Source organism: Chroicocephalus ridibundus, chromosome Z (assembly GCF_963924245.1).
Source record: "Chroicocephalus ridibundus chromosome Z, bChrRid1.1, whole genome shotgun sequence".
NCBI lineage: Eukaryota > Metazoa > Chordata > Aves > Charadriiformes > Laridae > Chroicocephalus > Chroicocephalus ridibundus.
In genome coordinates this window covers 27,757,987-27,781,957 of record NC_086316.1, presented here as the reverse complement: position 1 = coordinate 27,781,957, position 23,971 = coordinate 27,757,987, and positions in this window count along the sequence as shown.

The following is a 23,971-nucleotide window of genomic DNA, read 5'->3' as shown; positions in this document are numbered from 1 at the left end:
GGGAACTGCCTCTGCACCCACAGCGTTTTCCATAACTTAGATAAATTGACTATGGACAGCTGAAAGTTGATTGTACTTATTCTGGACTGCAATATTTGACCCTGGATACTGCAGGTGTCAGTAAACGTGGATACTTTCACCCATAAAAAGCTATATAGATTAAAGAAGATTTTCACTTCCCTATCTGCTCAGGAAGGTTCTGTAAATTTTATGGTTCTGGTGAAAGGTACTGAATTATAAAGGAAATGGGAAATCCATCAGTAGGATTAGACTTCCTTTTTCTGCAGTCTATACCAAGGTTATTTATTCCTGCTCCATTCAATTACTATTGCATGCAACAAGTTATCCAGTAGCTAGAGAGCTAGAAATGTATTTTACATTTCTGTCTTTGAGCTTTTAAATCCCAGAAGCTTTGCTCAAATATTTTTTTACTGTGTGGCTGACTCTTCTCATGTACTGTCTTATGCCTCCACATGGCATCCCTGAAAGATGTTTAAAAGATGCGTAATATTTTACAGGTCTCTTAAAATTCTTCCAATACAGAACAGACAGTTTTTGTACTCCCCGAAGAGACTGGCTAGTAATAGAAGTTATTCATCTGTAAATATAGATGATATAATCCAGCTGAAGAAAAAGGGCCATGGAATGACATGCTTCATGAAGCACTGTCACCTATAGACATTTGCTAAATTCCTTTCTCTCTGGGCAGTTATTTTGCAAAGCATACAGCAGGGGGACACAGATTTTGGTTACCACTGAAGTTTTCAAGCAGCTTCACATAAGGAATGAATTATTAACTATGGTGTGTAGATTCACCTGCTAGGCTGTCTTCAATTTAGTACAGCATATACTTGTGCACTTAGGTTGTGGTTATAGGTTGAGAGGCAATGGAAAAACAGTTATACTGTTTTGGAAATATCTGTATTTGCTTCATAACTTAGAAATAGTTTGAGTTTTGAATGGATGGTGATTGTATTTTGTGACTCACTGTACTGTGTCTTAAGACACCAGAAGCCACTGCAGGATGTTATTATCAAACTGAATAACACATTTAGGATCTGCAATAATATAACAATGTTCTAGTGGAAAAAGAATGAGATTGCTTATAGTGCAACATTCTGGTCTCCAAGAAGTTTCTATTTTGGATGAATGTATCTAAATAGCAGTAGGTATCTGCTATCAATTTTGCAAAGTGGTTTAACAGCTGAAAAGACAGTAAGGACAAGGCCTCCAGATCCTTTGCCTTGTCTGACACAGTCTCCCTAAAATTCTGCTGTGTCTCCAGGGTAGCACCTGTAACACAAGGCCCTTCCACTTTTGCAAGGAACAGGAAAGGAATAATTGTCTGGTTCCTTTGACAACGCTTCACAATTTACTCCACCTAACTATTTTCGTGCAGGTAAGCAGATTTCTCCTGTCACCAGTAAATGCAGCTAGACCTTGCAAAAACCTACACTGCCATGAGGACCATTTAGATTCCAGATCGTGCATAAAAGCAGAGGGGAAGACTGTATCACCACAAAACTCACCACAAAACTGTACACAACAGGTATTTGTTTTTTGTTTTTTTTTACATTAGAAAATGTCACACATGAAAAAATTAGCTGCAGCAGCAGCTTTGCAAAATTCAAAAGGAACTTTGTGTTACTTTTTTTATGATGATACAGCCCTTGCCATGAAAGAGATTTCTGCAGGGTGAAAACTGAAAACAAGACGGCAACTGGTATTTCCAAGGTTTTTGGTGCATTACTTTGCAACCGAAGCTACTCCCTTGTCCCTTCCCACCACAGAAGGCAGCAAAAAATACTTAATGGAGTTCCTATTCTCATGGAAAAGCCAACAACAAATAAACAAATACTAACTAATACTTACAAAGCAATCACAGTCGGATAGAAGTAATTTAATTCCTTTCTTTCTTATAAATGAAGTCAGCTTTCATTTTCCTAAGGATCACAGAAAAATACATTTATGGACTGTAAATCCCACCTGGGGAAGAAGTCATCACAATACTAAAGTTCTCTTAGTTCTTCTGTAAGATTTAATTGCTGCATGAGCAGTGTGTCACCCCTCTGCCCCAAAGGATTCAAACATCATTTTATTATATGGGACTCAAGGTAAAATAGGATTTCTGTAACTGAATTAATTTAGCAATGCTTTGCAGTTTGTCTGATCAAACAAAAAACTTTCTGTTTGCTGGGGAAAAGGGTATGTAGAGGACAGAAAAAGACTTTTTTAGGAGTTCTATTAGGCTTGCAAAATAGTAAGATTTGTGTCACAGTAAGCAACTGAGGATTCTTGTATGGAAGCAGCATGTTATTACACACACTCATCAGAGGGCGTTTTTCAGTTATATTTCCCTCCAATTTTGCTGTTCTGCATCCTCTACAGAGATCAGGTATTTCCAATATTTGCTGTTTCAGGGATTAGTGGCATAAAAGGCTTTGCAAAGGAAAAAACAAAGACACACAATGTACCTAGGGAAGTTTCTCTTACTCCTCACACTGTCCAGTTCTGAGGTCTAACCTAACGACTTCTATCTCTTATTTGCCTGTTTCATGGAGACAGACAATTCTGTGCAATAAGTACCACAGCCCTGGTATTACACACTTCAGTACGAATTAGTGTATCGTTTGCTACCTTCACTGATATTCGGAAGTTTACTTTTAGGGGTTGTCTTACTCATTCCAGCGTCTACTGTTTGCTTCTATTCGACCCACTTCCATTGTGATTCATCTTCCACTTTGTTTCTGCCAAAAGCTAAATCAATTATTTGCGCAGCTGACCTCTATCTAAATGAGAGCGCTGAAAATGCTGGGGTGAAGGGAGAAAAAAAACATAATTCTTGCTTTTCATGCCTTTTTTTTCCCCAAAGCAGTTAATAATTTTGGCCAGAAGGCAAAATGGACTATCAAATTCCAGACTACTATCATGAGCATCTGCTCCCATTATAATTCAATAATCCAAGATATGTATTTTAAAGAGAGCTGCCGGCTTTGAAAAATTGTACTTCTATCATAAAGAGTAGACAAACTGCATTAGGAGAACAATTATTCATCTCTACATTCCAAAATTCTGTTTGCTTCAAACTAAATGTATTTGTGTCATTTTGGCCACCATCCTGGAGGTATAACATGTATTTTTTTGTCTTGGATAAGGGTCATCTCTTCTTCTTTGGGTAATGTGGTAAATTGTATATAATTATTGTTCATTTTCATGACAGATAAAGTTATAGATATGATATCTCACAGGAGAAAATGCATAGAACTAACAGCTGGTTTCAAGAAACTGTCAATGTCATATGACAAGTAAGCCCTGCACAAAATCTTAGGGGATGTGAAGCATGACAAATATTTCACCAGAGAGTTACAGTGGTTCATATTTAACACAGTTTTCTCAAGCATTGCTTCAAAAATCTGTATGTGGCACTTAAAATATTTCCACATAACCTAGGGAGCCCCAGAGCAACTTTTGAGAAAGAGTAACTAAATCACAACACACAAACCACACGGTGGTCTCACCTACACGCATCAAGACTTCCACTAAGAGCAAAGTGCATTGGAAAGGAAAAACCAAAATCAACAGCTTTCTCATTCTTTCCCCTTTCCAATCAAACCATGTTAATCACTAGATCAATCAAACAAGCAGAAAGACAGAAATTATTGATTTGTGTGTCTATCAGAAATAGACAACAGGGCATAATGTGAAATCAAGGAAACTAAGATCCCATGCCAAACAGAAGCGATTACCAAAGAATCCTGACATATTGGTCAAACGAATAGAATATTTGAGGTATAGAGGATATGAGAATTTTTTGTGACATACTGTAGAATGGAATAAGGAGAAGATTTGGAAAGCTAATATAGCAGACTTAGTTACTTCCAGTCTGTCTCTGCAGTTTCTTAATATTTCAGTACAAGAAACGTTTCCAAACATGTTTCATGAACAGTCCTTTAAAGGAAAGGATAAGGATAGAGGCATTTAGTACATACATTGAAACAATGAAAAAAATTTAAGTGAAAAACCTCACAGTTGTATTAAAAGACTCTAAAAGTTCTGAATCTTTATTGTTGTAAGCAAAGGGTATCTTCTATAGTTAAATCCCTGCAGATGTAGCTGTTAAATAATGATCTTAAAGGAGTGTGGATAACACTTCCTAGTATTCAATAATCCCATTGAATTTCCAGTTATGTGACTACCCATCAAGATATTTTACTGTGACTGATATTTTATTAACCACATGGACCAAGGCAGTGAATGTTAAGGATCAAAAAAACTGAATCTAATATTGCTAATGTCTTAAATGTATTTAGATATTGTTTCATCTAGTCGTTGGGAACAGTTGAAAATATCTTCTGTGGAAGACAGAGCAGGGTAATCTATGATGTATTTTCCATATTCTGTATCAAGAATGCAATTTAGGCCTTAAAATATGGGTTTATCACATGCTAACACCTCCTAGGCTGATAGCAATTTCCATCACATTGAATGCATAATGATCCCTTTCGTGTGCTGGAAAAGAAGCTCACAATCATTTCAACATTCATATGTCAAAGCAATATAAAATGGAAAATGTATAAAGGAATATAGTGATCAGCAAAGACATAGCTGATGTGGTCAAGTACTTGTGACTACTGTGCATAACTGTTGAGCCTAAAAAGGCAAACCCAAACTTAGAGCCATGACAAATACTTCAAACTTAGAGGTCAGATAGCCTTTAATTGCCATGTATGTGCCTTTTAACCACTTAGAAATTGCCAAAAGGCAGGATCAGGGATCAGCATTAACTCTATACTGTCTAAAACTGAATTAATGGCAAAATATCATTAGACTGTCTCAATGATGGAGTGCCTCACCAAAGAAATGGTAACTCTTGAAATACACATTTCACGAAGAAAAAATTAAAAAGGAAAATGTTAAAGACAAATATAACTTAAAAGGTTTCTAAGTGTGAGTTGCAATAAACTCTGAAAAACAAATAAGAACTTGGAAATCACTAGACAATTAATGTCATAATGAATTCAGCTTCATTTTCCAAGATTAGCTATTAAATAATAATTAAACCATTATAACTTCAAAAGTCCAGTAATATTTTTATGCACTACCCATATTACTAACAGTATTTTAGTGCACTATTAAAGCATGTTTTCATTTTGTTGTGCTTATTCTCAGAAACAGTGATGCCAGTGGCTGAACAAATGAACAGACAGAAATCCCATGTTTAGTATATGTCATTCCTTCGTGTGTGTCATACTCAGGTAGCTCTTCTCTCTATCATGTACCCTGCATGGTTTTAAACAGAGCATTAGTTTGTACAGCTCCAGCGAGGGAAATAACTGAAGGATCAACAGACTAAGGATTTAGTAATGGCCTGTAGAAGTTATTAGATCAGACTGCAGCAAGAGCAATTTAATATTATTTCTTGTCTCCTGTAAGGGAGAAAAAACAACCCCCTTGACACACGTGTCTAACTATTACAGACCAAGAAAAATATGGTTGTTCAAGTTAATTAGTCCCCTTGCGTTTGATGAAAGTATAATATACTATCCTCACCCAAACTCATCAACAAGCGTACGGCTTGCCTTCTCAATGCTAAATCTGCTGTTTCCTGCCTTAGAGAATTCTTCTCCCCTGCCTTGAAGAATGGCACTCAGAATGCTGCGAAGTTTTGAGAACGAGCTTTCCAGCAAGCCTCTGCCGCAACAACAGGTATGGACACAAAATGCAGGGTACGTCTTTTATACGAATGTGAATTTCTATTAAGGCTTTTTAAAATGTCCACAAATAATATTATTCAGTCCACCATGGGTAGGCTTATCTGAAAAAATGAATTATTTTACTGAACTGATGCAGAATTAGGACTCCAAATTGAAAACTGATCCCAGTTTCTCAAGTTCTGTCCAGCCTTTCTAGCAACAGTTTTCTGCCATATGCAATCCATACGTTCTTATAAACATTTTTTTCTCATTTTAATACTTACTTTCATTCCCCAAGCAAATATTATCAACTATTTATGGAAAACCAAGCTTAGTAAGAATAATTGTTTTCATGTTTTGGATTGAGAGAAGAATCTGCTTCTGTACCACCTGAGGAAAAAAGATCAAATTAGAAACAAAAGCTGAGGCATTATAGTGATGACTGTATTTTTTCAGTGCATCTCTAATACATTTAAATTGTCTAGATATTGCAAATGTGTTTTTACTTACCAACAAACCACTTTCTTTACCCTTGCACTATTGCTTCACTACTTTTACATTATAATTTTGAAAGTATTTGTAAATACTTATTTTTTTTTTCTTGAAGTCCTTATCTGTTTGCAAAATGATCACTGGCATCATTCTAACAAGGTGACTAGTAGAATAGCCTAGACTATGCAAGAAGTAATTTTAGATTCTTATTTTATAGGGATTCTTTGGTACGTGTTGAATATCTGACTCTAAACTTACTGTGATACACTACTGCTCTCCTAACAAAACCTGCTACACCATTCCTACAAACTTTTTAATCTTCCTTTAGAGTGTTTAATACTATTATGCCAATATTCTCATATTAAGTCAATTTTCTTTCAAGTTTTCATCTTCTTTTTTTTTGGACTTGCAGATTTTGTGCAGAAATAATCCAGGGCAAAGGAGAGAGAAAGGCAATAGATTCCAAACCATTAGGGTTGGTTTATACCCTGTTCAAGGAGATATGTTTGAATACAATACATGGAACATTTTGTCTTTCACATATGCACTTCCCAATGGGAGAAATACAAGGTCCTGAACTTGAGATCCCAGCCACACCAAGTACCTTCACCAAGAGGGCTTTTTTTGCTTACGCATTCATCTCTGCTTATACCTGCTGGCAACACTGGTCACATATTTTTCAGCCTCCTAGGAAACTTAGCAGCAGGCTATGAAAACCCAAACACCTGAAAACCCAAACACATATACAGTAGGAGCCAACCTGCAACTTCATGAAAGCCCAACTCGGTAGTTACCAAGATGAATGAATTCAAAGTATCAATGAGTTTCAATTCAATGGGACTTCAACACCTGAAAACTGCAAGGGATCATGTCCTACAATTACCAATTACAAGGAGTTAGTCTCCCCACTGCTTAAAACAGAATTTAGAGTGACTAAATCACAAATAAAAAACTCTCCTGCTGTGCTTTTCTGATGCATAAGACATTGCTGAGCAGCTCTGGCTGGGGTAGAGAAGGCACAGTCCTGACACAAATCACTACTGCTGTCTTGTAGAGATGGTACGTAAAGCATACATGAAATATTGCCAACACGCAAATTCTAACACAGTATAACATCAAATCAAAATTGTGGCGTTTTGGAAGTTCCTTCCTGTTTTTATGATCCTATGTCCATTAAAACAGTAGTTGAATTCTTCCAATCACCAGAAGACTAAATATTTCATGAAGTGATAAATACCAAATAATCTTCTCTCCCAGTAACGGGAAAGAATTATATGCAGACAAGGCTATTTCTTTTTGTTTCTAACTTATGTCATGGTTACTTACAGCATGTAGTTGTAGGAGGTATCAAAGTAAGAAAACATTGGCAGGGATAGACTTGCCTTACTTCTATTTCTATGAGCTTCTGAATGCTGAAGGTAATGTTCCTCCCCTGTCATTGCCTAAATGCCTAAAGTCACATGAACATACAGATTATTTTTTTTATTTCTTCTCAATGCTGTGTATTGATATCATGTGATACATTTTTTTGCAGTAGATCCGAAACCCTTTATGAAGCTATTAGTTCAAGAAAAAAAGGAGTTTCGATCCTCTCATCCTATGCATACACACAATTAGATATAAAATGTAACAAATAGTCGATGCTCTTAATGAGGTGATTCCTCTCAGTAATCACAGAATAGTTTGGGTTGGAAAAGACCTTTAAAGGTAATCTAGTCCAACCTCTGTGAACACTTGACATCATAAAGTGTTACCATTAAGGCTGTCACAGGACCAGAACAAAGTGGGGAAAAAGGTCAGATCTGGTACCACAGTGTTTAAGACATGTTGCCAAATGATCTAATAAACTAACAAGAGGAGAGGAAAGAAAAGTGTAAAAGATAAAGCTGTTAGATCCTGCACCATATGCCTAAAAACAACTTTCAAAATGTCTAGATTTTCTGTGTTAAGTATTCAATTTTCTGGCCAAAGTAGGGATAATGCAGTGTGGAATCAGAAATGTCTGCTTCATTCCATTGCACAATCTTGGGTTTAGTGATTTTGTACCCTCTCAAATTGCAATTAGGATCCTCAATACAAAGACTGTTTTATTTTAATGAGTTATTTTAGCTACTGCAAATGTAGCTTTAAATGCAGCTTAAATAAAGAATAAAGTCGGAAAGCATTTGAAAATCTTCTGAAATGGTCAGATGTTTTCAGAGCAAAAAAATACCAGCTAGAACCACAATCAAAATGCTGATGGGATTTTTATTTAGTATCTTACACACAATTTCTGTGAGGCATTGAGATATTTTTCTTTTTCTTTGTTTGTTTTTCAAGTACCTTGTACCAAATTCCTAAATTCAAACATCCAAGAGGACTAGGTTCTGTCATTGTGCTCATATTCATTAGTATTGTAATCCTTCAGCGATTCTACGTGATTGTCTTACTGGGCCAGTTCTCAGTAGTTTTTGATACACTCCTGAAAGTTTCAAAGAACTGTGAAGTAAAATGCTCCTTTGATCTGCAAATATACTATCGCTGCCCACAACATGCTTCCTGCTGTTTAATCACTGTTAGTTCTCAGCGTAGCTTGTACACATGAACTTACTCCTTTAGCACAGCGGCATAGAAAATCCAGGAACAGTGTGAAATTAATGTGCGATAATAGAGTTTAAATTATTTCTGGAAAGATTTTTAGAGGTTTCCATGCTGGTTAGACAAGAATAAGTTATTTTTCTGATGATTGAAAATAGAATCTCTCTGTATCTTTGTCAGGACATTAGAAGACTAATCAGAGTTTGGATCATATGGTAGAGAAGCAAGAGCTCCATCTCAGTGTTTCAGGAAAGGGATGTGCTCGGGACATTTTAAAAGAAGTTGTTCATGGAGACTTTGGGAGTCAGACAGGAAAAAAAAGAGTATAAATTCAGTCAAGAGCTTGTTATGGCAATACGCTGACTTATTTTGTGGAACTGTCATCAGTCCTCCTAAGATCCAGTGCTTTTCAATAGTGGCAAATGAGTAATTTAAACATTTTTGTTAACTAATACCAAATATTCAAAAGACACATAGGTCTGATGCTTGCCATCATCGCAAGCTCACATCAACACCACCACACTCATTTCCAGCAGGAAAACCACAGCTTTGTAAAGCACCAAGTGAACTGCGGGGTAAACCTCAGAACATCTGGGCTATTGGAACCCAGTCACATTTCACCTTGTCTTTGAAATACTCTGGAAGGCACCAAAACAGAAGACAGGTGTAGCTGGAAATATCTTGATTCAATGGTGCTGTTTAATGTCACCCCAGTATCAGTAGGATTCGGGAAGGATCTAGCCCCAGGTATCTCATCAATGCAGGTGTATCAGCTGCAACAGGAGTAGACATGCAGGCGGGACAGAGACGGCAACACTCCTGGGAGTAAAAAGCATGCTGTCCTGCATATATGGTGATGTTCTGTTTTTCTTGCTCTGGCAAAAGTTATGAATAATAAAATACAACAATTTGGGCTCTGTTTCAAATGATTCCAAGCAGACAACCCTTGGTATCAGTCCAACTTCTACAATTTAACAGAGTTATGAAACCTGCAAGCAACAATAATAGCACAGTTCAGTATTACTATGGGCGTTCTAAAGGGTAGTAAGTGTCAAAATTAAGCTACATACACTCTTCTATGATTCAGTATCTATCTCCAGGACCAATTACTTTTCCCCCCAGGACTGCCCTTCTTCAAGGAAGTCACCAAAGGGTTTGCTTTGCGTTTTCACTCAGTGTGTATACAGAACTGATGACATGGCAATTCCCTTTCACAAGTTGCTTTGCAAAGCGAGAATTTTATAAAAGGGTATATATAGAGGAGGGGGGCATTACAGGCAGTGGATTAATTAGACTGGTAACCAGAGTCAAGTAATTAAGTGGGCATTAGAATCTCATTACCATCCCTAATTAAACTGGGAAAATTGAAAAAAAAAAACCATCATGCATAAGGCAAAATTAACTGTAATAAAACTGCTAAGACTTGTTTTCAGGAGTTAATACATAGTCTTTTAGAATAAATGGCGAACACTTCTTTCCTGTTCATTAAAATGTAATATATTTTATTAAAGATGAACAAGTAGGATATTTGTTCTACCCAACACAACCTTTGATTATATGGAAAGGTCAATATTTTACTAAAAAGAACTTTATAAATATAAATTGTAATGCATAAAAATAAGGATTAAAAAATATTTCTATTTACACAAACTGATTTGCTTGTAGAAGCACACACAGAATACTAGGGAAAGAAAGCTTTTTAAATGCCTCATGAGTGAATATTCAGAAATAACTAAGATCGATATGAGAATATATCTATTTTGATTATGATCACAGAATTCCAAAACAATGTACAAAATGCCACTAATAAGAGTCCTCTATAAGTAGCATTCTAAAGTCCATATATTGCTTGCAACTGTGTCTTGAAAAACAGACTTAAGAAAAGATTAAAAAAGTTTAAGGATTCTGCCATTGTCCAATTGATTTTCTTGCTCTTTTGGCTATTCATTATGTTTTACATAGCCATGGTGAAAGTGACAATATCTGACAGAAATTAAAGCTGCCTAATTCTGATTTGGAAATACAGGATTGAAAAACACTGCCTTCAGATTCATAAAACTCTGACCCACTCATTCATTTTTAGACACTCTAATACATTTCTTATTTTAAATTATAACTTTTCCTTCAAGCTTTTAGAACCTCAGTGACTCTTCTTCATTGCAAGTACTTGTGTTGTGTTGTACCATGTGTCTGATATCATATGGATCCACCTACAACAATTAATAGTTTGCATTTTTGATTGAATACCAGCAGAGGCTTTCTTTTGAGTGTTTTACAGTCACTCTCAAGTAACTGCTCCCTCTGAAATTGGAACACACTGGCTTGCCGATGCATGTCTCAATCAGAACAGATTGCTTCATTTTCAAGTGATATTGGGAATCCAACTCTTTTACTGTAAGCCCCTTACTCTCTCCATAGTCTTAATGACTGTTGTGTTCTCCTGTGAGGTTATTCTGAGAAATTTTGAAATGTGAATGATTGTGTCTAATGATTTCCAATAACTGACTAATGAGAAGATCACGTATTTTAACAGCTCTGCTGATTATTATGTTGGTATTTTACGTTATTAGTTAGTATCCCATATATAAACAGGCTGTATATATTCAGCTGACATCAAGACTTTTCAATATTTCATTTAATTCCATCCTAAATTAGATGATTCAGATGGGTAAGATGAGTGCCTTTCCAGGGATTCTCATTCTCTGTCTCTCGTGAAACTATATAGGGTGCCTTCAACAGCAGTTTAAATTACAGGAAACTTTGGACCTTATCAAGATTGGATTGCAGTAATTAACTTGCCAATGATAGGCAAAATGAATTCCACCCTTGTGGACAAGGGAGGTGGGCTATAAAAATTGCCAAAGGAATAAATCCAAGGAAGCAGAAAAGATTTATAGATAATAGAGGACAAGCAACTCTCAGTACTATGCTACAGTGAGGTTGACTAAAGCACTCTCCAGCTAAATAAACAGAACAAGTTTTATCTCTGTATATTACTATGATGAAGCATATACCGGAAAACTGTCAGTTCTGGTGTTTGTGCTTTAAAAAAAAAAAATGTTGAAAAGTTGCAAAGGGTGTAGAAAAGAGTTACAGAAGGAATGATTTTTGTGTTGGGAAAAAACTTATAGCAAAAGCCTTAAAGGGATTAACATATTACTCTCACAAAATGAACAGAATATTGGGAGATGATAATAACTTGTAGTGTCTTCAAAGACAGAAAATCTCAGATGTTTAGTGATACACTCTTAACAAGAACCAACAGCTAGGTATCAGAACCAGATATATCCATCTCAGAAAAAAAAATAGATCTTTTTCAGAAACAAGGATCATTAACCTCTGGAAGATACTAGCAAAAGAAGCAATTAGTTGTTTCTTTCTGGACTTCAGATCTCCAGCTACAGCGGGCATATTCTGAAAGACTTAGTCTTCTAATACATTTAATAAAAAAGCCCCTTTCTCAGTGTTGTGGTTTGGCCTCAGGCGGCAACAAAGAATCACGTGCCGCTCGCTCGGGCCTTCCCGATACAGGAAGAATCAGCAGAAAAAGGCAAAACTCGTGGGTTGAGACAAAGGCAGTTTAACAGAACAGCAAAGGGAACGAGAAAAAAAACAACAGTAACGCGGATAGAGGAATATACGAACATGATGATGATGATGGAACCGCTGCTCCAAGCGGAGACTTCCTGTCCCCTCCCCTGGCAGCTCCAGGTGGGCATGGCTCCCATGGCATGGGATACCTGTCCTGGGGAGAATTAACCCTGTCCCCATCGGAACCAGGACACTCAGCACTTAATTATGGACATTTTTACCCTGAGGTTTTTCTTTCCCTCTGCGATTTTTTTTACACATCTGTTTTGCATTAACTACTAGACCCTTCTTTTTTACGGAATTTGTCAGAGTTGGAAGGGACCTCTAGAGATCATCTAGTCCAACTCCCCTGCTAAAGCAGGATTGCCCAGAGCACATTACTCAGGACTCCATCCGGGCGGGTCTTGAAAGTCTCCAGAGAAGGGGACTCCAAAACCTCCCTGGGCAGCCTGTTCCAGTGCTCTGTCACTCTCACCATAAAGAAGTTTTTTCTCATATTTGATCAGAACTTCCTGTGTTCCAGCTTGTGCCCATTACCCCTTGTCCTGTTACTGGGAACCACTGAAAAAAGTCTGGATCCATCCTCCTTAAATCCACCCTTTAGATACTTGTAAACATTAATAAGGTCCCCCCTCAACCTTCTCTTCTCCAGGCTAAAGAGTCCCAGCTCTCTCAGCCTTTCCTCATAAGGGAGATGCCTCAATCCCTCAGTCATCTTGGTTGCCCTCCGCAAGACTCTCTCCAGCAGTTCCCTGCCTCTCTTGAACTGGGGAGCCCAGAACTGGACACAGTATTCCAGTTGTGGCCTCACCAGTGCAGAGTAGAGGGGGAGAATGACCTCCCTTGCCCTGCTGGCCACACTCTTCCCTATGCAGTCCAGGATGCCATTGGCCTTCTTGGCAACAAGGGCACATTGCTTGCTCATGGATAATTTACTATCTACCGAGACCCCCTGATCCTTTTCTTCAGAGTGCTTTCCAGCAGGTCCACCCCTAACCTATGCTGGTGCCTGACATTCTTTCTCCCCAGGTGCAGGAACCTACACTTGTCCTTGTTGAACCTCATTAGGTTCTTCTCTGCCCAGCTCTCCAGCCTGTCCAGGTCATGCTGGGTGGCAGCACGGCATGCTGGGGTGTCAGCCACCCCACCCAGTTTGGTATCATCAGCGAACTTGCTGAGCATACACTCCATCCCCTCGTCCAGGTCATTGATGAATACATTAAACAATACTGGTCCAAGTATTGACCCCTGGGGGACACCACTGGTTACAGGCCTCCAACTCGACCCTGCTCCATTAATCACAACCCTCTGAGTCCTGTTACACAAACAGGTCTCAATCAACCTCACTGTCCCCTCGTCTAGTCCACACTTCCTCAGTCTCCCAAGGAGGATGTTATGAGAGACAGTGTCAAAAGCCTTGCTAAGGTCAAGGTAGATGACATCTGCTGCTCTGTCCTCATCTAGCCAACCAGTTATAACATCATAGAAGGCTATGAGATTGGTCAAGCATGATTTACTCTTGGTAAATCCATGTTGACCACTTCAAATAACTTCCTGCTCTTGAACATGCTTGGATATGACATCCAGAACCAGTTGCTCCATTACCTTCCCAGGGACAGAGGTGAGACTAACCGGTCTCTAGTTCCTTGGGTCCTCCTTCCTGCCCTTTTTGAAGATTGGAGTGATATTGGCCTTCCTCCAGTCCTCGGGCACCTCTCCCGTTCTCCATGACCTTTCAAAGATGGAGAGTGGTCAAGCAATAACATCTGCCAGCTCTCTCAGCACTCGCTGGTGCATCTCGTCAGGGCCTGTGGACTTATGGATGTCCAGTTTGGCCAAGTGGTCTATAACCTGACCTTCCTCTACTGGGGAAGACTCTTCCTATCTCCAGACCTTCCCCCTTGCCTCTAGGGCCTGGGATTAATGAGGGACAGCTTTAGCAGTGAAGACTGAAACAAAGGAGGCATTCAGTAGCTCTGCCTTCTCTGTGTCTTCCACCACTAGGGCACCCATCTCATTCGTTACTGGGCCTGCATTTTCCCTAGTCTTCTTTTCCTGAAAGAACCTCTTCTTGTTATCTTTAACCATGGTGGCCAAGATAAGTTTTGACCCCTTCTAATTTTCACCCTGCATAGCTTCACTACATCTTGGTATTTTTCATAAGTAGCCAACCCCCTTTTCCAAAGATCATAAACTTCCTTTTTTTTTCCTGAGGTCCATCCAAAGCTCTCTGTTTAGCCAGGCTGGTCTTCTTCCCTGTCTGCTCATTTTTTGGGACTTGCGGATGGCCTTCTCCTGAGCTTTTAAGAGTTCCTTCTTGAAGTAAGACCAGCCTTCCTGGACACCTTTGCCCTTCAGGACTGTCCCCCAAGGGACACTCTCAACCATGCTCCTAAGCAGGCCAAAGTTCGCCCTTTGGAAATTTAAGGTGGCAGTTCTGTTGGCTCTCCACCTTGCTTCACCAAGAATCAAAAATTCTGTCATTTCACGGTCCCTCTGCCCAAGATGACCTCCAATCTTTACATCCCCCACAAGACCTTCTCTGTTAACAAGCAGCAGGTCCAGTAGGGCACTTTCCCTAGTTGGCTCCCTCATCAGCTTTGTTAGGAAGTTGTCTTCCACACACTCCAGGAACCTGCGGGACTGTTCCCTCTCTGCTGTGTTATATTTCCAGCAGACATCTGGGAAGTTGAAGTCCTCCACAAGAACAAGGGCAAGCAATTGTGAGACCTCTGTCAGCTGCTTATAGAATATTTCATCAGCCTCTACATCCTGGTTGGGGGGTCTATAACAAACTCCTACCACAATGTCTGGTTTATTGGCCTTCCCCTTGATTCTTACCCATAAACACTCAACAATGTCGTCATGCACATTGTTAAGTTCTTGGCATTCAAGACTGCCCCTGACATAGAGGGCCACCCCACCACCTCTCCTTTCTTGCCTATCCCTTTTGAAGAGTTGGTAGCCGTCAGTCTCCACATTCCAGTTGTGCATGTCTTCCCACTACATTTCTGTGATGGCAACTGTATCATAGATTCCCTGCTGTACAATGGCCTCCAATGCTTCCTGTTTGTTGCCCATGCTGCATGCATTCATGTAGATGCACTTCAGCTGGGCTAATTGCCTTGTCACTTTACTGGGGGGACAAGCCCTTATTCCCACCTGTCCGCGCTCAGACATTTCTGCAGTTGCCAACCCATCACTGCTCCTCATGTCTTTGCTAGCACATGGGTCATCATCTCCCACCTCCACTGCAACAACAGGCTTCAAGACCTTGCTAGCACTTTTACCCAGCAGCACTGGCATGCTGCTCCCAGGCATCACTTTAGTCACTCTGGTTACATCTTCGTCCCCCTTCAAACCTAGTTTAAAGCCCTTTCAATGAGTCCTGCTAACTCCTGTCCCAGAATCCTTCTTCGCCTTTTGGTTAGGCTTTCCCCATCTGTTGCCAGCATGCCTGGTGTCCTGTACATCAATCCGTGATCAAAGTAACCAAAGTTCTGCCAGTTGTACCAGTCTCTGAGCCAGGAGTTAATCTGCTGACTCTTCCTGTTTATCCCCTCATCAATCCCTGCAACTGGTCGGATAGAGGAGAACACTACTTGTGCTCCTGATCCCTTAACCAGCTGTCCCATGTTTCTCTTCATTGCCCTTAGACTTCTGGTAGCTATCTCATCGTTACCTACTTGAAATATCAGTGGTGGATAATAATCTGAGGGCTGAACCAGGGTAGGGAGTTTCCTCCATATGTCCTTGATCCTGGCCGCAGGGAGGCAGCTGACTACTCTGTGGGATGGGTCCAGTTGACATATATGGTCCTCTGTTCCCCTCAGAAGGGAGTCACCTACTACAATTACTTTTCTTTTTTTCTTGGTTGAGGAGGTCCTGAGTCATGGGGGTGAGTGATTAGCCCTGTGTGACTCACGAGATGGACAATCCTCCCCATCCTCATTTGACTGGCCCTCAGATTCCAAAGCCCCAGTGACTACAACCCCTCTTTTCTTCCTTGTGGCTGTTGTAATAATACAGGCAGTATACCTTTCTGACTGTGGAGATGTCTCTAGTGTAGATTGCCCATCATCCACATCCTCATTTGACTGGCCTTCCTCATTCAGTACCTCATATCTGTTGTTCAGAAGTACTGGGGGCAATAGGGAGGGCAAGAAGAGGGTTTGCCGACTACCCCGACCATGAACTCTCCTCCATTCACTCCCTTCATTTAGGCTCGTGCCTTCTGCGTGGCAGGAGCAGGGTATGGGGGCCTCTAGATCCCAGCTGCTTTCTGCTGGGTGCTCCTGTTTCAAGGAGGGCAGAGCCTGGCTCCACCAGTCTATTTCTTCCTCAGCCTCCCTAACGCTTCTTAACCTCTCAACTTCCTCTCTCAGCTCTGCCACCAGGCGGACCACATCACTTACCTGTTCACCACGTATGCAGCAGTTCTCACAGCTGCCTCCCATTGCTGATGAAAGGCTCCATCACTCCCTGCAGCCCGGGACCTGGACAGCTGCGTGTCTCTGGGGGAGCTCTGTCTGGGCTCCCACATCCTTTCTGGTTGAGGCTGAGCACACCACCTTCTTGCGGGTGGAAGCCATAGCCAATCTTCACTAAGCAGAGCTAATCTTCGCTTGCGTGAAGTGCAGCGCCTCGTGTCTTGCCCAACAAGCCACAAACAGCTGGGGCACCCCACCCAGGGCACCCACAATCAGTTTGCTTGCCCTGTGTTCTGTGCTGCCCTCCTGGAGGCTTCTTATAGTCTGATAAGTGGTGGGTGGTGCTGGGTCCGCCCATGCTGACTCAGCAGGCCTGCCCACAAGCTGTCAGCCCCCAGCACAGGCAAACCGCTTTTTCTGGCTTCTAAGAAGCCCCAAAAAGAGCTTTTTGACGGCCCTTTTGGCTTCAGATCGCTTCCCCAGGGCAGACTTACCTGCCCTGAAGCTCGTCTCCGCAGCAAAAATTTTATTCCCATTCATTCTTTTATATTCTTAATTGTTTGCTTCAGAATATGTATTTGGTCAAACTCATCCTTTAAAAAGAGGAGTCAAAAGACTGCAACATTGAAAATCCTATCATATTTTCCTTTCCTCACTACCCTTTATTCACAGTGACAAATAATTACTTTCCCTGATTGCCAGATGAAGGAAGACTATTCAGAATTACTTCTTACATAGCTTCCTTGGAATCTTGAAATCACAGAATCATAGAATGGTTTAGGTTGGAAGGAACCTTAAAGATCATCTAATTCCAACCCCCCTGCTATGGGCAGGGACACCTCCCACTAGACCAGGCTGCTCAAAGCCCCATCCAGCCTGGCCTTCAACACTTCCAGGGATGGGGCATCCACAACTCCCCTGGGCAACCCGTTCCAGTGTCTCATCACCCTCACAGTAAAGAGTTTCTTCCTAATATCTAATCTAAATCTACTGTTTTCCAGTTTGAAGCCATTAACCCTTGACCTGTCACTACATTCCCTTGTAAAAAGTCCCTCTCCAGCTTTCTTGTAGGCCCCCTTCAGATACTGGAAGGCTGCTATAGGGTCTCCCTGGAGCCTCCTCTTCTCCAGGCTGAACAGCCACAACTCTCTCAGCCTGTCCTCATAGGATAGGTTCTCCAGCCCTTTGATCTTACTCATGGCCCTCTCGACTCTCTCCAACAGGTCCATGTCCTTCTTATTTTGGGCGCTCCAGAGCTGGATGCAGTACTCCAGGTGGGGTCTCACCAGAGCGGAGTAGAGGGGCAGAATCACCTCCCTTTACCTACTGGCCACACTTCTTTTGATGCAGCTCAGGATGCGGTTGGCATTCTGGGCTACGAGAACGCATTGCCAGCTCAGTTGAGATTTTTATCCACCAGCACCCACAAGGGCTGCTCTCAATCCATTCCCTGCCCAGCCTGTATTTGTGCTTGGGACTGTCCCAACCCGCATGCAGTATCTTGCACTTGGCCTTGTTGAACTTCATGAGGTTTGCACAGGTGTACCTCTCAAGCCTGTCCAGGTCCCTCTGGATGGCATCCTTTCCCTCCAGCATGTTGACCGCACCACACAGCTTGGTGTCATCAGCAAAATTGGTGAGGGTGCACTCAATCCCAACTTCAATGTCACGAACAAATATATTAAACTGTACCGGTCCCAGTACCAATCCCTGAGGAAAGCCACTCGTCACTGGTCTCCACTTGACTGCAACCCCTTGAGTGCAGCCATCCAGCCAGTTCCTTATCCACCAAGTGGTTCATCCATCAAATCCATGTCTCTCCAATTTAGAGACAAGGATGTTATGCAGGACAGTCTCCAATGCTTTGTAGAAGTCCAGGTAGATGATGTCTTTTGCTCTCCCCTTATCCACCAATGCTGTAACTCTGTCATAGAAGGCCACCAAATTTGTCAGGCACGATTTGCTTTTGGTGAAGCCATGGTGGCTGACACCAATCACTTCCTTATTTTCCATGTGCCTTAGCAGAGTTTCCAGGAGGATCTGCTCCATGATCTTTCCAGGTACTGAGGTGAGACTGACTGGCCTGTAGTTCCCCATGTCTTCCTTTTGTCCCATTTTAAAAATTGGCATTATGTTTCCCCTTTTCCAGTCAGCCGGAACTTCGGCACACTACCACAACTTCTCAAATGTGATCGATTGTGGCTTGGCAACTTATCTGCCAGTTCCCTCAGGACCTGCAGATGCATCTTAGCAGGTACCATGGACTTATGCACCTTCAGGTTCCTCAGATGGTCTCAAACCTGGTCTTCTCCTACAGTGAGAAGGACTCTTCCTCACTCTCCCAGTCCCTGCCTTTGCCTTCTGTGACTTGGGCAGTGTGGCTAGAGCCCTTGCTGGTGAGGACTAAGGCAAAAAAGTTGTTGAGTACCTCAGCCTTGTCCATGTTCTGGGTGACCAGGTCTCCTGTTTCCTTCCTGAGGGAGCCCACATTTTCCCTAGTCTTCCTTTTGTCACTGACATACCTATAGAAGGCTTTCTTGTTGTCCTTGACATGTCTGGCCAGATTTAACTCTATCTGGACTTTATGTTTCACCCTGTTTCCACACATTGCCATATATTCATGTTTTCTCATGATCAGTAGAGAAGTATTATCTGATGACTTCATAATTTCATCTGCTGGCAGTAGATAACGTGACCCAGTGCAGGAAAGGTTGCCATGGAAGGCTCTATCTTTTCTCATGCTAACTTAATTCATATATGAGACCAATGCCTTTAAATAAGAGATGCTTATCACAACAAAATCTCATTCTCCCTCCACACAACTCCTGTTACAGTTTCACCTTCTGGCAGAATGCCTGCTGCTCTTGTTACCCCCACACCATGAAGCAGTTCTCACAAGCTTCACTGCTGTTGATGTAAGGCCCGTTTTCTCTTCACTAAGGTATCTGATTCCCCAATTCTTGTATTTTAATAAGCTGCTTTTCTACCACCTTGCTTAATCTATGACAGACCCTGCCCACGCAAGAGATTTTCACCTCGGTTTCCTGTGAATTTACATTCCTTTGAGCTTCCCGAAACACAGTCCCTCCCTTCCATCCTTTCTCTCTCTAAATCACTTCTGTCTCCTCAACTTTACCTCACTCTCACCCATGTCTCCACTTCCCAAAGAGATCTCCTATTTTCTTCTGCTCCATTCTGAAGGATGCAAGTATAGTCAACGGAGGATGACCAGAAGTTTCTTGTTCCTTCAGTCCCCACTGCAGCTAGGAAACAAACTGCTGTTGTTTGAAATGATTTATGGCTCTAGAGAAGAGGCATGGCGAGTTTTAGTGAATGAGAGGATTCTTATTTCATTCTGTGATGTGTGAGTATATGTTATCAAAGGAAAGCGAAAAAACGCGACAGATGAAATGCAGACTAATACTCAACACCTTTCAGCTTCTACAATGCTTTTACCCTTTCAAGTGAGAAGCAGAAACTGTTGTGTTGCAGAGCGAACAGCAGTATCAGGAGAGCTGATAATTATTTCAAAACTTCAGAATAGTCCCTACATCTGAGTGCAGATGATTTCTTTGGACCCAATGCACAACTTCACAGATTGGGAGGGGGGAATTTACACATTCTTCTACCTTTCCTATCCTTCCTAGCAAGTGGTATTACGGGTGGGAGGGGCAGGGAGGATCCTCCCCTTGTTACACAATGAGGCACCTAGTAATCACTTTAGTAAAGAGTGTTCATGGGAGTTACATAATTAATTCACCTTAAATAGCATTCCTGCCTTATTTGCTGTTTCCTTCCTCACTGAGGGAAATGATCGCTGGCTTTCCTCTGAGAAACTTGTCCTAGTAGCTGGAAAAAGCAGAGAAAACTTTGGTCGGATGAGGGATCAGTGAGGTCTCTCAGTGGAGAGAAGTATGAGGGCCTCCTTGCAATGGCCTAAAGCACTGGCTGGCTGAGTTTGTGCCAGATGGCTTGATATACCTAAGGATGGTAGGATGGCCGATACAAAAGCTTGGTTAAAATAATGTTTTAATATATGCCTTAGCAAATGTGCATGTTTCCACCAACAAATGTCCTTCTTTGCTCCAAGACATTGCAAGTGACTTCTTCTGGTCTCTGATTTTAACCCTAAGTTGAACCATGGTTTATATCAGAAGCATATCACTGCCCAGATGGGAAGTGAGACTTACCTCGGGAGAAACACCTGATACCCAGGGAAACTGTGGATCCCAATACTTGATCCAGTCCACTCTTCAGCACTGCTTCAGACTTCTGTGACCATCCTTATCTTTCTGATAACTAGAGGAAGTGATTGGATTTTTTTTTTCATTCATGTCTCTAGTGAGTCTCTTTGAGTGTTGTGAACTATTCCTGTGAGAGAAGGAGAAAGGGAAAGGCATGATACATGTTCAAGTCTATATACTTTTACAGTTCAGGCCCTGAGTTTTGGGAAAGCATGAGGATGAGGGCTGTCATTGCTGGCAGATGATATACCTCTGCTTGGTTTCTTTTGCAGTGCAGATACTGCTGGCACACAATGGTTGTGGTCAATATGTGCTATATCCAGTGCCTTCAAAGTAAAGTGTAACTTATTCATATCAACACAAAAGCTCTCCTCTATGATTTCAATTTGCTGGTCTTTCACAAGGATTTAGGACCTGTAGAAAACATGGAGCTACATTTTGAAATTCCAAAACATCTTATAAGTACTTTTAATTAATCATTGTAATTAGCTATCTATATAAATTAAGTTATCCTCACCCTATTTGCTCTGCATATTTGTTTGCTATATTAATATTATGATATGTGTCATTTTACTCCTGTTTGGTGAAAATTGCAGCAAATAATACTGACTGAATTTCTGTGTGGAACTCCTCCAGCTCCCACTATAGTAGGAAGCATAGTTATTTACTACCATTGAACTTAATTACTGTAGCATGTGTACAGGTCTTCAGTTAGCTTGTTTTCTAATCTTTCCCTGTACAATAATGCAGTACTCAACACATCTAATGGGTGTAATCCATCAGAATACATATAATGGAAAACTAAATAAAGGATACTTCACAAACTCTTCTTTTTAAACCACAGTTGCTTTCACAGCCCAGCAAACTCCAAGAGAGATGAAAGTTGAGTTTGCTTTGAAATTTCCCTTGGAGAAGGCCACTGCTGAATAATGAGCCAGAAAACTATATCTACATTTACAGAAATTGCCAGAAAACATTCAGGAAAAATTAAGGGAATGGTGTTTTGTCTGTAAAGTATAAGTAAGTAAAGTGGAGAAAAGAGTAGAAAAAGTAAAGGTTGTTCTTTCAAGACAATATAACAAAATCGTATTTTTACTATATTGATACAACAAAACCACTTCTCTTAGTACTTTTGTAAAAAACACTTTTCAAATCCTTTAACCAGTATCACTAGATAAACGGTTACACTGATACGTTTGCTGTAGAATTTCAAGCTCTGGATCCTTCTATTATTTTCCATAATTAAAAAAAACTATCAAAAACATCTCTGGAAAGCACACGTTCATAAGCCATTAGAACTTGAAACCAACTGTACAAGGAGCTATGAAACATTTGCATAAAATGTTCTGTATCTATTTCAGCTGTGAAAATATTCAGCTATATTTTATCCCTTAATGTCCAGTATTCTCATATTTTGATTTTTTGATTTGCCCTTTCAGCATAAGAGAGCTAAGCAGCATTTAAAGAGGGTCAGCAATGTTATAATTTATCAAAAGCAAAGATTTATAATCTCAAACATTTCATGCACAACATTGCTTTTACTACATTATTTAATAAAGTGATGTGTATTTGAAATCCCATGGTGGATGTTACTGAAAATGTCAGGCTAAATGATATATTACTGCCTTCTGGCCTTAGATGCTATAAATCATGCATTGAGTTGTGTTTAATACCGATGAAGAATCAGCAATTATTTCAATAATTGTAATAATTTACACAGCCTTCTAGCAGTGCAGATTAAACGTTGAATACAACAGTGATTTAAAAAAAAAAAAAAAGTTAAAATGTCTCTGGATTTGAGAGGTTTGGTATCTTTTCCCTCTAAAAAATGGGAAACTTCTTCAATAATGGATGCGTTATAAGACATACCTATGCCATGCTCAGAAAAAAATCTTGCACAGTGGAAAAAACCAGTGTCTCCTGAGAAAGCTGAGGGAAAGAGACAACGTCTGGAGAGATTATATTAACCACTAGCCAGTAATAGTCAAGATTTCAGCTACTGTATCCAGAGGAAAAAAAACGTTGCAATGGCACTTTGGCTTACAAAAAGAAAATGTGGTGTATATATGTGTGTGTGTGTGTGTGTGTATTTTTATATATATATTTAGAATAAACCTTTTTGGTTTGTGGTCGCAATGTAATGGTGGGTGGTAATAACTGTTTTGAAAGTGACATTTTGCTGCAGAGAAATCATTACCTGCCTTTCATAAAGAAAGCAATGTTTCACCGGGAAGCCAACACTACCCATTTTCTATGTTAAGGCCTGGGATTTTTAGCTGCTTCATTGGACCCTTGGTTGATACGAATTGACTTATTAACTTAGATGATCTACATGATACAAGAATCTGGCCCTCTACAGTTTGAATCATCATAAAGACTAATCACCCCTTTCAAAAGAAGAAAGAAAAACCACAGTGATGTTTAACTTAAATATATAAAAAAATTTCAAAATAAAGTAATTAAACTTTTTATCTTTTTTTTTCTCTCTAAAATTAATTTGGTAAATTTACAGTTTTGAATTTCACTCATCTCACCTCCTTCCTGTTCCAAATTATTTTTGTTTTCTGTTTCCATTCTTTATAATTTGTCTGCTTCTGTATTCCTGTAAATACTTGTCTTCACATGTTTTTATTTTTAATCTGTAGCTTTTGTCCAAATTAGTGTCTTCCCCTTGCTATAGTTTTTTGTTATCTTTATCTGTGTTCATTCTTTCTTATTGCCTCTTCTGTGTTCCTACTTGATGTCTGGTTTGTATCCTAATGTCCTTATTGATCCCTTTATATTTCCCAAAGATTGAAGTGAATATCAGGTGCTGACACTCACTAAATAATTTGCCTGTTGTCATTATTCTCATATTTTACAAATCTTGCTCTCTGTTCCTTTCTGCTTTCAAATAATTTTTATCCCTAAATATCATACTCTGTATTAGGTATACAGAAAATCC